At 41.7% G+C, this 17500-nt stretch overlaps 1 protein-coding gene across 2 annotated transcripts in view; it reads left to right on the forward strand.

Annotated features, from left to right (window-relative positions):
- Window positions 1–17500, forward strand: part of nbas (NBAS subunit of NRZ tethering complex) — a 263105-nt gene that overhangs the window by 211855 nt on the left and 33750 nt on the right. The gene's annotated exons all lie outside the window — the stretch shown is intronic.

Raw genomic sequence — 17500 nt, forward strand, 5'->3', positions numbered from 1 at the left:
TGCTTCCTTGAACACTAACCTTTGAATTTTAATGACATGGCCTTCGCAATTCATACTTAGTGAAAGTGAGTGACTTGAGGTCTCGACACAAGCGGCATTTATTATTCACATATTGAAATATTTACTGTTGTTTTAATGCATTTGCGTCACTTGAGAGTGTGTGAGGAACGTTCCAGAGGTTACCAGCCCTCTAACCTAGATACAGGCTTACACAGCTCATGTCTGAGACATGTTAAGGTTTTTAAAGTGATGAACTTGACTATAAATACAAATGAATAGGGCTGTGCTGATAGACAACTTTAAATGTTTCTAAAAAAAAAAATGTCAAATATATTTTTTTTAAAAGAGGCATCATTCATTAATACATAAAAATGATAAATTCTTGGCAGATAGAGGAATAAAACACTTGTTTTTCACGTGTTTTTATTGGGAAACTGCTTCCACTATCTCCTTGCAGCAGGCCTTTGGTATGGTCACTTGGGTGAGCAGGCACCCTAGGCGTTATGCATTATATGTATATTGCAGTATTTAAATACAGTATTTCCCCCATCCTGATTTCTTCTGTTCTTGTGTATATCTCACATAAATAGTTTTAGATCTTCAAATGAAATACAACATAAAACAAAGTTTATACATGTGTATATATATTATAAAAGTTGTCCAACACCTATCACCAATGTGACAAACTAATCGCCCCCTTAAACTTAAAGTGCCACCATTAGTAGCAATGACTACAACCAATCGCTTCCGATATCTCAAGGTCAGTCTTTCACTTACTCCTATGCTTTGGATCATTGTCTCGCTGCATAATCCAGTTGCGGTTGAGTTTCAGCTTACGGACTGAAGACCGGACATTCTCCTTTAGGATTTTCTGGTAGAGAGCAGAATTCATGTTTTCCTCTATTATTGCAAGTTGCCCAGGCCCTGAAGCGGCAAGGCATCCCCACAACATCAGACTGCCACCACCATGCTTGACCGTAGGTATGATGATGTTTTTGTGGAATTCGGTGTTTGGTTTACGTCAGATGTAACGGGACCCCTGTCTTCCAAACAGTTCCACTTTCCACTCATCAGTCCACAGAACATTCTCCCAAAATGTTTGAGGATCATCAAGGTGTGTTTCGGCAAAATTCAGACGAGCCTTAATGTTCTTCTGTGTTAGCAGTGGTTTTCACTTCGTCACTCTTCCATGGATGCCATTTTTGCCCAGTGTCTTTCTGATAGTGGAGTCATGAACAGAGACCTTTATTGATGCAGGAGAGGCTTGTAGTTCCTTTGATGTTGTCCTTGGCTCTTTTGCGACTTGGAAGAGTCATTGCTGTGCTCTGAAGGTCAGCCTGGGAATCTTCTGGGAAGGTTCACTACTGTGCTGAGTTTTTTTTTTCCATTTGGAGATAATGGCTCTCACTGTGGTTCTTTGGAATCCAGAGCTTTGTAACCCTTCCCAGACTGATGTATTTCAATAACCTTCTTCCTCATCATTTCTGAAATTTCTTTCAACTTTGGCAGTGTGTTACTGGGTAAGACCTTTGAACCAACTTCATGCTGTTGAAAAAGTTCTATTTAAGTGTTGATTTGATTGAACAGGGTTTGCAGTAATCAGGTCTGGTTGCGTCTAGTTCACCCGAACCCCATTATGAATACAGTTTCATAGATTTGGGGAATCAGTAACTATGGGGGCAGATACATTTTCACACAGGCCCAGATGGTATTGGATAACTTTTTTTGCTTCAATAAATAACATTATCATTTAAAAACTGTATTGTGTGTTTACTCAGGTTTCCTTTGTTTCATCTTAGATTTTGTTTTAATTTCTGAAACAATTTAGTATGAGAGATACACTTAAACACAAGAAATCAGGGTGTGTGTGTGTGCGTGTGGACCTTATTATGGTGATGTCAGGTGTGTGCATCCACCTGGCCTGAGTTCCCGACTTGATATTGTAACTTGAATAACCATCGCACTGCACAGTAATAGGTAAGAAAAGGCCATGTCCATGTTTACTTTGTAATTGCAGTTCACCTTGCAGGCAGCGCAGTGTTGGGGAAATTACTTACCACACCTTTAAAGAACATACCGAGCAAAAATCAGAGAAAGCGGTATTGGTTTGATAAACTGCACGTCTATTAAAATAGTCTAGCAGCTTCAGTGTTGTAAGTTGTTTAATGTCATCCTCTTTGTAAATGTTAGTAATAAAGCAAGCAGATTGTGGTATACTGCAAACTGTGATATTGGGTTGTACGGTTATCTTGCTGTTCCAGCTCCTCGAAGGAAAAATGACCTCTAAAGCGTAAGAGGAAGTGGTAGAACTTCAGCACCGGGTCCCTGGAATATTAATGAGAACTTTTCTGAGCTCTAAAGCCCGGGCCTGACACACACACGCACACACACACACACACGCACATATCTATTCTTTCTTCCCCCCACTTTTTCCTCTTTTCATTGTTCTTTCATCCCAGCTGAGCTGGCCCAGAACAGCAGAAAAGAACGAGCTGCTCTGACCTTAACAAAGACCTCAAGGCTAGAAACACCATGTCAGCACTTTCCACATTAACCCCCAACCCTATATATATATATATATATATATATATATATATATATATATATATATATAATATTTAAACCTGTCTGAACTCCTTATTGTGCTGAAATATTCAAACTGCACGTGCGACAATTAAACATTCTTATACACTACCATTGATAAGTGTGGTGTTAATAGTTTGTATTTTTTATTTATCTTCTACAAACGTAATATACAATACCGAAATGTATTATACGTTTTATTCAAATTTTCAATAGTTTGAGCTAAAGTAATCAGCAGTGGGTTGCTGTGATGTGGTCTGTCCGAAGTGGAATCGATGTACATTTCATCCGTTTACAGTTACGTCGATGAAACAAGACAGTCCACTTAAGTTATTTCAGCTATAAATCAGTCCCTCCAGGATTTTGCAATCGCGGAAATGAGCGCAATTTAAATACGGCAATATTCGGACTAGCTTGCGATTTTTTCAAAATCGCCGCAGATTTTTTTTCGTGTGTTTTTAGGTCCAAGACACGTCCAAGACATCATCACAACGCACGCTCAGTCCAAATCCTTGCCAATTCACATGCATCGAACATGAGTGCAGCTAAAAGGTCTACAAAGATTTACCCACAAACGAAAGGGCGCGCAAAAGAATTTCGTGCAATTGCACTTTCGCCAATTCCAGTTATTTTCCGCCAAAAAAAAAAAAAAACTCGAGCTTTTTTGGCCGCAACAATCTCACAAAAATCCATGATAAACAGTCGTTCCTTAACCAGTCTTTTATTTTATCTTTCCTGAAGTTACATAATGCAGACTTTCCTGTGTTAGAGCACTTAAAGTCCCTGTGAAGTTCCTTGAAACGCACAGCGTTATCCAGTGTGTTGATGTAATTTCTCACTGAAACTGAAAGTCAGGGTGGGACACATAGAATGGCTCCTCCCCATATTTAAATAGCCAATAGCTAAATAGCTTTTAGCTCACCTCACAGCCCAGGCTAAGCCGGACTTTACCGCTAGTACCATGGATGTTTATAATGTCGGGGGCAGGACACTTCAGATTCTAGAGAGCATTTGATTGGATAGGAAATTTCAGAAAAGTTCAGAAAGGTGTCATCGAAACTGTTAATCAGTATCGGCGGTAGATACATGAATGCATACATCTTCACAATGCAAATTTTGTCATTGTTTTGGAGCATGCTAGCTTATAGATAACCTTAAGCCTAACATGTTCATTCTAAAAGCCACAAAACTTTCATTTTGGTTTCATGGGGACTTTGTAACACTAAGATGTAAAGCTGTTTTTTAAAGTACTGACACTGGAGACTCCTTCTAAACATGCTTAAATGAACATCTCACAGAAAATTGAACTGTATCAACAATTACACTTTTTTCCCCCCTCTCAGTCAGTGCGTTTACATGGACAACAATAATCCACTCTTAATCCGATTGAGACCATACTTTGATTAAGAAACTACCATGTAAACAGCCATTTTTAATTACCTTAATCTAATTAAGGTCATACTCGAAGTAAGCAATAATCGAATTAAGACATGTGGAGTACTCCTGTTTTAATCACATTATCGAAGTGTATTACAGACATGTAAACACCTTAATCACATCATGAACGTCATGTGAGATTTTCACCGGAATTTGCGACAGGACACGATCACACACGGCAGTTGTACGTTTTACGGCGAACAAGAGAGTTCGGCTGTGTCCCAAACCGCATACTTGCCTACTATAGGCCTGTAGTGGGGAAAAATACATGTATCTCGGCTACTGTATAAACAGTAAGTATGCAGTTTGGGACGCAGCCCACGGCTTCAAGCAGTTGTTTATTTGCATGTACAGCATGACAAATAATAAACTGCACTTAAAGCGTTCGTTAAAAAAATTAAATAAAAACACCCCAAACTGTATACGGTACCATAACGAAGACGAACTGTATGTCGATACGTGAAATTCTGGAGGGACGGCGTGGCGCGGTGACGTAATGACGCGGGATGTTAATCTAATTATGTTCTAAAACATGTAAAACGGGAACATGACAGGATATTCTAAAAGCGACTCATGTAAACACCTTAATCAGAGTAAGGTCAATAATTAGATTACTGCTGTCCATGTAAACGTAGTCAGTGTTAACTTCCTTGGGCAGTTTGGATTTAGATTTAGGTTTTTGTTGGTTTTTTTTTGTTTTTTTTTGGCCTAGTATCCTACTAAATCTTGGCGCTTCCATGTGTGCCAACAATGTAAATTTTAGATTATAAAGAATATCATCTCCAAATCTTTGAGCTTTGCCTCCTTTTTTTTTTTTGTTTTTTTTTGTTTTTTTTTTGGAGTGTATATTTTCCACCTCCATACGTACATTTTGTAACCAAGACATGCAGACTTCAAAAGGGGAAAATCTCAATTCTCTTTGATTTTTGTCTTGTTGAAGGAAAGCTCTGACTTTTCACTGAACCTGTTTGTCATTTAATATACACACCCACGTGTCCCATAGGAATAAAGCTTGTATTGAGGTGAGAAACATCATAAAATTTTTTTTTTTTGTGGGGGGGGCGGGCAAACTAGACTAGATTGTGGTAGATATCAACATAAAGACTCCATCTTGCACTGGTTGGTTCCTTCCATTGGGCATCTTTTAAAGGTTCCTGAGTAGAACCTGTGTGGAAAGCTAGAACTGTTAAACATCCAGTGACCCGTGAGGAACCCGCTTTTATTATAAAGCGTGTATTTAATTCCCAATCACATGCATTTACACAAAGCTTTAAAGCATCAACAACAAAATAATGAATAATAATCTTGTTTCTAAATAAGATGAGAATTGAGCATAATGAATCGTAACACATTCGTTTCATTTTAATGCCGAGGTCAGACTGTAAAATTGCCTGAATTGTGAGGTTTGAAAGGCTAAACGTTTCCCTGATCTGTGTTTTGAGCACCGAATAAAGGCCAAATTCCATGACTGAATGTCACTTCAGCTGGTCTGACCTCCACACACACACACAAACACACACACGCTTCGACTCAGCATCACATGTACTGTGCATAAAAACCCTGAATCAAAATTCCATGACAGACTGACAGTTCTATTCTGTATGACCTCTGTGCACATACCGTACGCACGCACGCACACACACACACACTCTCACTCGCACACAGACCCGGAATAAAACAAAGCAAAAAAAAGCCTGAACAGCTCACACACACTCCCATTCATAACCAAATGAGTTGCAGCACAGCCCCAGTACGACCTCATTACATTCCAGAAACGAGTTCACACACTCTCAAAGCCCCAAGTCCCACTCCTACTTTGCAATGCTTTATTTCATCCTCAGGAGCTCTCTCTCTCTCACACACACACACACACACGCACACATGCGTGCACACGGGGTAAAGTGGGAGTTAAGTGCAGCCGACAGTCTTGATTTCTCTTTCAGTAGTGCCGTGGCTTCATCCATCTGCGCCCGTGTCCCTCAGCTGTTTACAGGCTGATGAAGAGATTCACTTTTCTTCTCCTCCTCCGCTCCATTCTGCTTGGATGATGGAAAGAAAAAAAAAAAAAAAAAACAGGAGGCCTGTTTATGCCCCAGGAGATCTTCCTGTCCTCACCTTTCTCTCTCTCTGTCTGTTTCTCTCTTGATTACTGACATTTTCTTGCTTCATAGGTTTGCCCCTCAGCGGTTTGGAATATTTGAGAACAAATAGTGTGTGTGTGTGTGTGTGTGTGTGTGCGTATGCGTGTGTCCATCCATATATGTTTTGTGGTATTGTGTCTTGTGTACATTTAAGTACACACAGCATGTTTAACATCTACATGTTTTCAATGACGTTCAAGTGAGGGGACTGCGAGGCCCGTTCCAAACGCTTCAGCTTTTGTTTCTTAATGAAATTCACGGTGGATTTCGAAGCGTCTCTCTCGGATCGTTGTCCTGTCGTGCGACGCCACTCTCTTTCCTGGCTCAGTTTCTTGACCGACTGTGTCACATTTGCTTCCAGATTTTGCTAATCTTTATCTTCCATCTAACAGTGAACAGTCTTCTGTGCCACTGAACTCCAAAGCATAATAAGAGGCTATTATATTGTAACATTTGGAAAGGTTTTCTTTTCATCAAGTGCTGCTCCTTTTTTTTTTTTTTTTTTCCTCTCCAAAAATATTTCTGGTAATTGTGGCCAAAGAGTTCTAAAATGCCTCAGGCTTATCTGGATGTTGTTTTGCATACTGCAAACTTTCGACTTTTGTAATGTGGTTGCAGGTAAGGTTTTCTTTCTGATGACTCTTCCATGCAGATCATGTTTGTGCAAGCAACACTGCCAACTAGAGCTGTGCACTAGCTAATTTACTAGTTTAACTAACACTCTTGTGTAAGGTCTTGCATTAGCTAAACCTTCCTGCTAGTCCTTAGTGTCATTTGGAGATTTTACTTTGTAGACCATTCCATCTGAGAGATTTCCTGGTTTTCCAGATCTTGTCTAGACTTTCATGCTTATTTTTTTGTTTTGTTTGGAAAATGTGAACTGGAAGCACATCGATATCTTTTTATAGCCTCTCATTGCTTTGTACAAGGTTGGAAGAGTCCGAAAATGTATTACGCTCTAGCACCGTCATCAGCTGACGGTTCCTAATCAGATCTGACGTTCTGAAACTTTACAACGGAAAGCCTATCCAAGCATTTGCACATGCCACGGTTACTATTTTTTGTGAATAGTTTGCTGCAGTTGTTGTGTTGGTACGTCTTTCACTTCCAACAACGTTGCATACAACTATATATACATACGTGCGCATAGATTGACCCCATGGCTTTGCTTTTTTTGTGTGCTGATATGCACTGCCATTGTCATGATCACTGGCTTTATATAGACTTATAAGCAGCATATCCGATCAAATCATGTCCAGTCTACTGAATTTACCTTACATGAACTTGAATCAGGTTGTAGAAGCATCTCAAGGATGATCAGTGGAAACAGAATGCACCTGAGCTTAATTTAACTTAACATAGGGCATAACTCTAACATAATTACAGTCAGTACGTTTACATGGACAACAATAATCCAATAATAACCCGATTAAGACCAAGAGTAAAGAGAGAAAGAAGAGCAAAGAGAGCGCTAAAGAAAGATGATGTTTGTTTTTTTGTTTATATCTTGGCACCTGGACTAAAGAGATTTTCCTCACCCCAGCTGTCTTCGGTCAAACTCCAGATACAGCAATTATTCCACGATGCCGAGTTTGATCAGATCTCTTTTTCTCAGTTTCCTCACCAATCGCCTGTGTCCTACCATCACGTCACCCCACAAACCTCTACAAATGATGAGCGCCACAGCATTAGGTCTTGACAACAACTGTAGATCTTACCTACACCAAATAACTTTGTTTTTCTTTGTCTCTTCCCTGCAAATATGCAAATGATTATCCGCTGATTGATAGTCCATTGTACAACCCCAATTCCAAAAAAGTTGGGATGCTTTGTAAAATGGAAATTTAAAAAAAAGAATGCAGTGATTTGCAAGTCTCATAAACCCATACGTTATTCACAGTAGAACATAGAGTACGTTTACATGGACAACAATATTCTGATATTAACCCGATTAAGACGATACTCTGATTAAGAAACTAGCATGTAAACAGCGATTATTTATTACCTTAATCCGGTTAAAGTCATACTCGAAGTAAACACAAATCGAATTAAGACGTGAAGTATTCCTATTTTAGTCGCATTATCGAAGTGCATTATAGACATGTAAACAGATTAATCACACGTGTGAGAGTTTTCACCGCATTTTGCGACAGGACACGTACACACATGGCAGTGCTCGACCGTTTGACGGTAAACAAGAGAGTACAGCTGCGTCCCAAACCGCGTTCTTGCCTACTACAGTATATAGTAGGAGAAATACATGTATTTCAGCTGCTATATAGCTGCTTACATAGACGGTAAGTATGCGGTTGTGGACGCAGCCCACGGCTTCAAGCAGTCGTCTATTTCCACGTATAGCATGACAAATAATTAACTGCACTTGAAGCGTTTGTAAAATTAAAAATAAAAACACCCAAAACTGTATACGGTACCATAACGAAGATGAACTGCATGTTGATACGTGAAATTCTGGAGGGACGTCGGACGGCGTGACACGGGGACGTAATGACGTGTGCGGTTAATCGATTTATGTCCTATAACATGTAAAACGGGAACATGAAAGGAGTATTCTAAAAGCGACTCATGTAAACACCTTAATCACAATATTGTCTTATTCAGAATAAGCTCAATAATTAGATTACTGCTGTCCATGTAAAGATAGTGAGCCTAATAAAACACCAAATGCCATTTGACATTCAGTGACTGGAACAGACGGACCTCTGGCTGTTGGAAATGAACAACTTAAGTGTAAAATCACTTTCAATAGACATTTTTTTTTATTATTTGCTGTTGTTCTTTTTGTTGTATTTGTGTTTGCGTGTGTCAGAGCTGATAGAGAAGGGAGCCACTTGGTAGGGAGGCCATGGAGTGGGTGGATGTTATTAAGTGAAGCATATCAGAACTCATTCAGTCGTGGTATACACACACACACACATACACACACAGATTAGGTGTGGGTGGATGCTTGGAAGCAGCGAGAACGACTCCACTAGTGGAGGAGTTCTTCTCCTCCTGGCTCTTTTTTAGATCGTGAACATGAGACATTATTTTATCGATAAACTATTTTCTTCTGGCTTTATACTGGTGTTGTAGTGAGACTGAAAGAAGCAATGGAGGAGATAAATTAAGAGTAACTCATTCGTTTTGCCCGTTTGTTGACTGTGCTGAGCTGGGCCACTTCCCAGATGAACTAGAGCTATCGAAACGAAACTCGCTGCCCGAGGAATGTCTGATCTCTTATAATATTTCCTGATTCCGAGAGGGAGCAAAATCACATTTATTTTACACGTACATAATATGCAAGCGTTACTTTTGCTGTGACTAAATGACAAAATCTTTTGAGAACCTCCGTTACATAGTCCGTTTGATCTTCCCTACATAGTGAGCATTTACGGTAAAGCAAACAATTGTTTCCGACTCGAACTGGATCGGAGGAGCGAAAACAATCATATGACGTGTTAGAGATGCATACACTCACACTCACTCATGCAGTTATCAGCCAATCATGTGGGAGCAGTACAGAATGGTGCGGAAAAACAAAAATCACATAAGTGAGCGACAGTTCTGTGAGAGGAAACGCTTTGTTGATGAGAGAGCTAAGAAGAGAATGGCCAGACTGGTTCGAGAAGCCAGGAAGGATGTAGCAACTCAAATAAGCACTCTTTACATCCGTGGTGAGCAGAAAAGCATCTCGAACCTTGAGGTGAACGGGCTGCAACTGTAGAAGACCACATCTAGTTCCATTCCTGTCCGCCAAGAACAGGAATCTGAGGCACATGATCAGCCATGTTGGACAGTTGTAGTTTGGAAAAACTTCTCCTGGTCCAGTCTAAGTGAGACTGTATCCACTGTATCCTCAGATTCCTGTTCTACTGTCTGTACTGAGGATGTGTGGATGAAATTACGTAAGCACCACATGTAAAAGGACCTTGACTAAATCATATTTATAAACACGGCCAACTAACAGCATGCATCAGCTATAAAGTAAGCCTGATAATAAGCATTGTGAAGGAGTTCATTTTAAGAAGTGGGCACCCGTCAAAAAAACTGGAAAATTATTTCAAACACACCTATTATGGTTTTGAAACCTGCCTACTTTTGTTTTAGAGGTCTCATACAATGAGAGTATCACAAACTGCTCGTTAAATGATTCGTTCTAAAGGATTCATTCTAAACTCCTCCTTTCAGATAGCATACTTTTGCTCAGATGTCCCAGTCTGTTGTGATTGGTCTAGCACTGTCAGCTTGTGTCGAAAAGGAAACGCCCACTACCATAACGAGTTTCAGCTCCGTCTGTCAGCGAGCAGCCGACGAAGACCAGAGGCGGGGCTTTCTGTTACAAACCTACGTAGTACAGGAAGTAAGTCTGGAATCACTAACGACTCGTTTCAGCTGTTCAGAATCGCTTCCTTCTTTTGGGAGTCAATAACGCCGTTTGTTTTTTGAAACTTTTCAGACTTTTTACATTCACAAACAGCTCTAGAACACATGAAAGGTAATATTTGAAAAACCATAAGAGGTGCACTTTAATGTTTGGTCCCCAGGGACGGTATTTAAAGTCATGGCAGCATACAGTATGTCAAACATGGACAAATGATATTAACAACGTGGAACACGTCATTGTAATTATGAAGCAAAATTGGGATCTATTGGAATACAAAATGTATTACACTTCAAAACATTTTTTCTAAAGGCGTATAAATTCATTTAACAGAGTTGGGGATTTTTCTTGGTCAGTATCAGTAAGTCATCGACACAAGAGACACAACAGTGGGTTAATATTAGCAGCAGGAAAACAACAATTTAAAATAAACAAATATGAAACATTACAATCTGTGATAAAACAACATTGTTTATGTAATATGGATCCATAGTGCTAACGTTCACGCTGTTTGTGGTAATATAAATAATTGTCACATCATCATTCAAATGCATACAAGTGCTAAACATTTAAAGTGATTAAAACATGAACACAACCTTCGGAGGAATTGAACAGCCCTGCTCATTTTCTGTGATCTATTAAAGAAAAAAACATTTTCACCAAACAAATTCAGTGCTTCAAAGAAGGAGGAGGGAAAAAAAAAAGCACAGCACGAGGCACTTTTACAGCGATGTCCATTTACTTCAGTGTCAGTGTATCTTCTTGAGGGAAAAATATTCATGGAGGGAAAAAAAAATAAAGAAAATGTTCACCTGCTGTCAACAGTTTCTGCAAATGAGAAATGCCATTTGGCCCAATTAATTGGTAGGAATTAATTTTCATATTAATCCAGTCTGGGCCAGCGATGAAAGGAAAAGTGTTGGTACACACACACATCTTTGTTTTTCAATCCTTGTAAGGACCTTCCATTGACACAATGATTGCTGTAGCTAATCAATACCATGCTACACTTGAATCGAACCCCAACCGTTACCTCAGGGACCAAAGGGAAATATTTAGGCTTTCTCAAATAAAAGCTGTAAAACCCTTTCTTTAAAAAATAATAATAAACTTCGTTTTATAGAGCACCTTTAAAAGCAGCTTCGCAAAGCACTGTGCACAAAATAAGCAATACACACAGGAAATTTTTTTTTTTTTTTAAATGACAACAATAATAATAAAAAAAACATCAGCAAGCAAATGAGTTTAAAAAAGTATGTTAAGTATTTTTAATGTAATGAGAACTTGTAATGAGAACAAGGTGATTGTAGGGACTTTTAACACTATGCTATTCATTCTTTTTTGGATTCACAAAGGCCTTTACATGTGTGTATACACACACAGTTGTTATTTGCTTGGCGTTTGTAATCTCATAAGTAACTTGATGGAGAGAGGGAGGGAGGGGGAGAGAGAGAGGTAAGGAGGGGGAGCGAGGTAGGGAGGGAGAGAGAGTGGGATAGTGGGAGGGCGAGGGAGGGAGAGAGAGAGGTAGGGAGGGAGAGGGAGGGGGAGCTTAGAAGGGGTGAGAGAGAGGTAGGGAGGGGGAGAGAGAGAGGTAAAGAGGGATAGAGAGAGGTAGGGGGAGGGAGGGGGAGAGAGAGAGGTAAGGAGGGATAGAGAGAGGTAGGAAGGGGGAGGTTAGAAGGGGTGAGAGAGAGAGAGGTAGGGAGGGGGAGAGAGAGAGTTAAGGAGGGATAGAGAGGTAGGGAGAGGGCGGGGGAGATTAGAAGGGGGTAGGGAGGGGGAGGGAGGGGGAGAGAGAGAGGTAAGGAGGGATAGAGAGAGGTAGGAAGGGGGAGGTTAGAAGGGGTGAGAGAGAGAGAGAGGTAGGGAGGGGGAGAGAGAGAGTTAAGGAGGGATAGAGAGGTAGGGAGAGGGCGGGGGAGATTAGAAGGGGGTAGGGAGGGGGAGAGAGAGGGGTAAGGAGGGATAGAGAGAGGTTGGGAGGGGAAGAGAGAGAGAGAGAGGTAAGGAGGGGGAGAGAGAGAGGTAAGGAGGGATAGAGAGAGGTAGGGAGGGGGAGAGAGAGAGGTAAGGAGGGATAGAGAGAGGGAGGGAGGGGGAGAGAGATAGAGGTAAGGAGGGATAGAGAGAGGTAGGGAGGGGGGGAGAGAGAGGTAAAGGGGGATAGAGAGAGGTAGGGAGGGGGAGAGAGAGAGGTAAGGGGGAGAGAGAGGTAAGGGGGGAGAGAGAGGTAGGGAGGGAGAAAGAGTGGGATAGTGGGGGGGAGGGGGGGAGAGAGGGAGGGAAAGAGTGGGAGGTTAGAAGGGGGAGAGATAGGGAGGGAGGGGGAGGTTAGAAGGGGTGAGAGAGGTAGGGAGGGGGAGAGAGAGAGGTAAGGGGATAGGGAGGGAGGGGGAGGTTAGAAGGGGTGAGAGAGAGAGGTAAGGAGGGATAGGGAGGTAGGGAGGGGGAGAGAGAGGTAAGGAGGGATAGAGAGAGGTAGGGAGGGGGAGAGAGAGAGAGGTAAGGGGGGATAGAGAGAGGGAGGGAGGGGGAGAGAGAGAGGTTAGGTGGGTGAGAGAGAGGTAGGGAAGGGGAGAGATGAAGGGAGAGAGAGTGGGATAGTGGGGAGGAAAGAGGTAGGGAGGGGGAGAGAGAGTGGGATGGAGAGGGGGGGAGACCGGGAGGTTAGTTGGGGGCGAGAGAGAGAGGTAAGGAGGATAGAGCAAGGTAGGGAAAGGGAGAGAGTGGGATAGTGGGGGGGGGGAGAGAGGTAGGAGGGGGAGAGCGAGAGGTAGGGGTAGAGAGAGGGAAGCAGGGAGGGGGAGAGAGTGAGGGGTAGAGAGGGGGAAAGGGAAGGAGGCGTAAGGGAGGGGGAGAGAGGGAGGTCAGGAGTGGGGGGAAGAGAGAGGTAGGGAGGGGGAGAGAGGGAGGTCAGGAGGGGGAGACAGGGAGGTGGAGAGAGAGGTAGAGGGGAAAGGGAGGGAGGGTAAGAGAGGGAGGGAGCGAGGTAGGGAGGGGGAGAGAGTGAGGTGGAGAGAGAGGTAGAGAGGGGGGAAGGGAGGGAGAGAGCGAGAAGTAAGGAGGGGGTGAGCGAGAGTTAGGGGTAGAGGGAGAGAGAGGGGAAAGAGAGGGAGGTAAGGGGGGGAGAGAGTAAGGTGGAGAGAGAGGTGGTGGGGAGAGAGCGAGGGGTAGGGAGAGGTAGAGAGGGGGAAAGGGAGGGTGGGGTAAGAGAGGGAGGGTGGGGTAAGAGAGGGAGGGGGCAAGCGAGAGTTAGGGGTAGAGAGAGGGAGTACAAATCAACTTTTTTAAAAAAAGAATTGATAGCAAATGGCTGAAGTGTAAGAGGAATGAAACTGGTTTACAACAATCAACTTCAGAGTCAAGGATGAAAACATAAGAACATTATAGTTCTTGATGCAAAGCTTTACAGACTGTCTCTTCTGCTCTCACCGTATACTCTCTCTCCCTCTCACTTTCTCCCTCCCCCTCTTCTCCGCCCCCCCCTTCTCTCCCCCCCTCTCTTCTCCGCCCCCACTCTCCCCACACCCACCCTCTCCCCACACCCACCCTCTCTCTCCCTTCTCTCTCTCTCAGTTTGAGTATTCAGATGCTTTTTCAGTTGTTTCTGCAAGTGTTCTGCTGTACTTTCGCTCTTTTGCACTTCTCCCCTTTAGCGATCAGATGTTTCCTCAACTGTTAAATTGCGCTCGGGTCGCTCGGAAGGGAAATTAATTACTTCCTCCCTCCTCTTTTCACTTTTTTACCGACACTCCGGAACGTAGAAACCACCAGAGGGGTAGAATACTCTTCTCGCGCTGCATTGTGTGTGTGTGTGTGTGTGCCGGTGCGTGCTTGCGGTGTTGGCTGTTTAATCACTGCTTCTCCTGCATTGATCAGTGTGTCATTTCAGCATGAGGTTCTTCAGGGTCTCAGGTGTGCTGCCATTTCAAATCCATCTCATCAGCGTTCACCGACCCCGCCCTCCCCCTCCACACCAACATACACCACTCCCCCCACATTAGTCTTCTGTTCTTCTTCCATCTATTCATACCACTGCAACACACTGCATACCACAGCTCTGCTGAATGATTGGTTAGAAGATAGTGATTCATTTTCTCTCTCAGCAGCTCTGACAGTTGTTCCGGTTGCAAGGTTTATATTAATGCACTCGTTCTAACACATTGTCATTCCAATAGTGTAATTTCAATAACATCGCACACCGGGACTTGTCTGATGGATACTCTACATAAACGAATAAAAACAAAGCATGCCGTAATTGCTAAAACTGTGAAGTTTTCTGGGAGGAGGTGTTGATTTATTTTTGGTGATGCTAAAAGTTTAGATTTTCCAACACAGGAAAGTTAAAAAAAAAAAAAAAAAATTGTCTAATTAACTTCAAGAACATAATAAGAGAGTCTGATATTATAGTTGTTACAGTGTTAGTGATAACAGTTCACAATATTGAACAGTACATATAAACAAAAAAAATTTATTAAATGTCTTTTTTTATTTTATTTAAAGTGCACCTATTATGGTTTTTCAAATAATACCTTTCATGTAGTGTGTTATAGAGCTGATTGGGAATGTAAAAAGTCTGCAAAGTTTCAAAAATCAAAGCGCACGAAAAGCGGAGTCATTGACTCTCAAAAGAAGGAAGCGATTCTGAACAGCTGAGATGAGTCGTTAGTGATTCCAGGCTTTACTTCCTGTACTAACCTACGTAGGTTTGAAACAAAAAGCCCCGCCTCTGGTCTTCATCAGCTGCTCACTGACAGACGGAGCTGAAATTCGTTACGGTAGTGGGCGTTTCCTTTTCCGACAGACGCTGACATCGGTAGACCAATCACAACAGACTGGGACATCTGACCAATCAGAGCAGATTATGCTCTCTGAAAGAAGGAGTTTAGAATGAATCCTTTAGAATGAATCATTTTACGAGCGTTTTTGACACGGCGGGGTTAGTAATTCTGCAATTTAAATGATGAGCACGTTAAAGTGTTTTTGACATTGGATTCTGTATTGTATGAGACCTTTAAAACAAAATTAGGCACGTTTCAAACCCATAATTGGTGCGCTTTAAATAATTTTTACTCTTGGCAAAGTACAGTGGTATAAGAAGAATACAACATTTCAGGCCATGCTGTTACTGGAAAATAATCAATGCTGGGGTCATAACAGTATCTCTGCTTCCTGTTGGGCCACAGTACACCACTTCACCGTTGATTAGTTTGTTATACCAGCACGCCGTCATGTTTTATCCCTTACATAGTCAACATCGTTCTTCCTTCTTCTTTCTTGGTCCTATGCTGGATTATTTCACTTCCTTTTTGTCCTGTCCCGAAGTCCCTCTCCTCTGGAATGTTTAGCACACGTATCAAAGGGGGCAATACTTTACAATATCAGTGCTCAGATGACACTAACGTCAATACAGTTTAGCGATTATTATCTGGTGTTTTGCTATTAAAGATTATAGCCTACAAATTTGCGCTGTGAGCTAAAGACATAAAAATGTTCACTGCGTTGATGCCTGGCGTGGAGCTATGTTTTGTTCATTTATTTAATTTGATTTTTTTGGTATCTAAATCTAAAATATTTTTGTTAATATGGTAAAAAAAAAAAATGTTGGCAATAAATATTTGAACATTTTTTTCTTTTCTAAAAAAGAAAATGTAATTGACGACCTGTCCAGGCGATTTGTGAGGACAACTATACAGAGAGATCCAATCAGAGCTCAGCTGTGTCATGATGCATTTGCTACACTGATGGTAATTCGCTGACTAAGAGAAAATAATCATGGACGACAGTAGATTGGTTTTGTTTAGTATCGGACTACATTTGCCTGATTAGCTTTATGACTTAACCCTCTTACCCCTTAGTTCCCACAGTATTATGTCCCACAGCCCTATATTCCCCATAGAAACAGCACGCCAACCCTGAGTTCCCAGGCCAAAATTGGCCCCAAAATCAACATTTTCATTTGAACATTTTTAGGCCTTGAAACAACTTATAATAATGTATTTGTGTAATATTACTTTGAAAATGAAGCAGTTCAGTGTTTTTACTCCAATTAGAGCACAATTCTTAACTAGAGAAATGACGGAAAATGCTCGCTAAAATCCTTCTACTCATTTAGAAGTACCATACGAGCATCAGCGTGGTCAATGCCTTTGAATAAATTCAAGTAAATAATAAATAAATAAATGCATTTTATTAAATGCATTAAAGTCAAGTTTCTGGTGATAATCAGACCAGCAGGTAGTGTTTTCACGAATGCACAGAAATGGTCCCGTTATGACTCCAGACCCCTGCAGTGTCAGTCGCACTGGTTGATGCTGAAGATGAAGACGGATCGGGGTCTGAATCAGGAGAGTTTGCGTCTCTATAAGTTTCGGTTTCAACATCGCCTGAACTTCACTGCTGTCACTATCTAGAATCCTCGCTCTCGCCTGTGTAACTGTATGTTTTCTTTTTTTCACTGTTTTAGATGTACCTGTGTTCACTGTAGGTGTAACTTTAACTGGAACACGATTAGCTTTTCGCCTTGGCATTTTTAGTTCACTTCTACTATTACACCAATATTCACGCTTGGATCTTCATCGTAATGCCGGCGTAATAACGTAATCACGTCGTGACGTCATCTAAAAATAATAATTAAATAAGTAAGGAATCATAGCAGAGTGATGCCGGTACACCGGCCTTACGGGGATAACGTTTACACTGTAAAGCCGCTATATCGGCCTTACGGGGATTTGGCATAGACGACCAAGCCGGTATATCGTCCTTACGGGAATAGATCAAAGACGGGCAAGCCGGTTTTTCGGCCATACGGGGTAAGAGGGTTAAGTGAAAATTCAGAATAGCAGCAATCTGATTGCAACCACAAAAAAAGAGAACATGTTTTGCTGCAGTTTTACTTCAGTTCTCAGCCAAGGATCAATCAAAACCACAAAAAATAACAGAGCGAGACTCATCC

This window comes from Ictalurus punctatus, chromosome 2 (assembly GCF_001660625.3).
Source record: "Ictalurus punctatus breed USDA103 chromosome 2, Coco_2.0, whole genome shotgun sequence".
Classification (NCBI taxonomy): domain Eukaryota; kingdom Metazoa; phylum Chordata; class Actinopteri; order Siluriformes; family Ictaluridae; genus Ictalurus; species Ictalurus punctatus.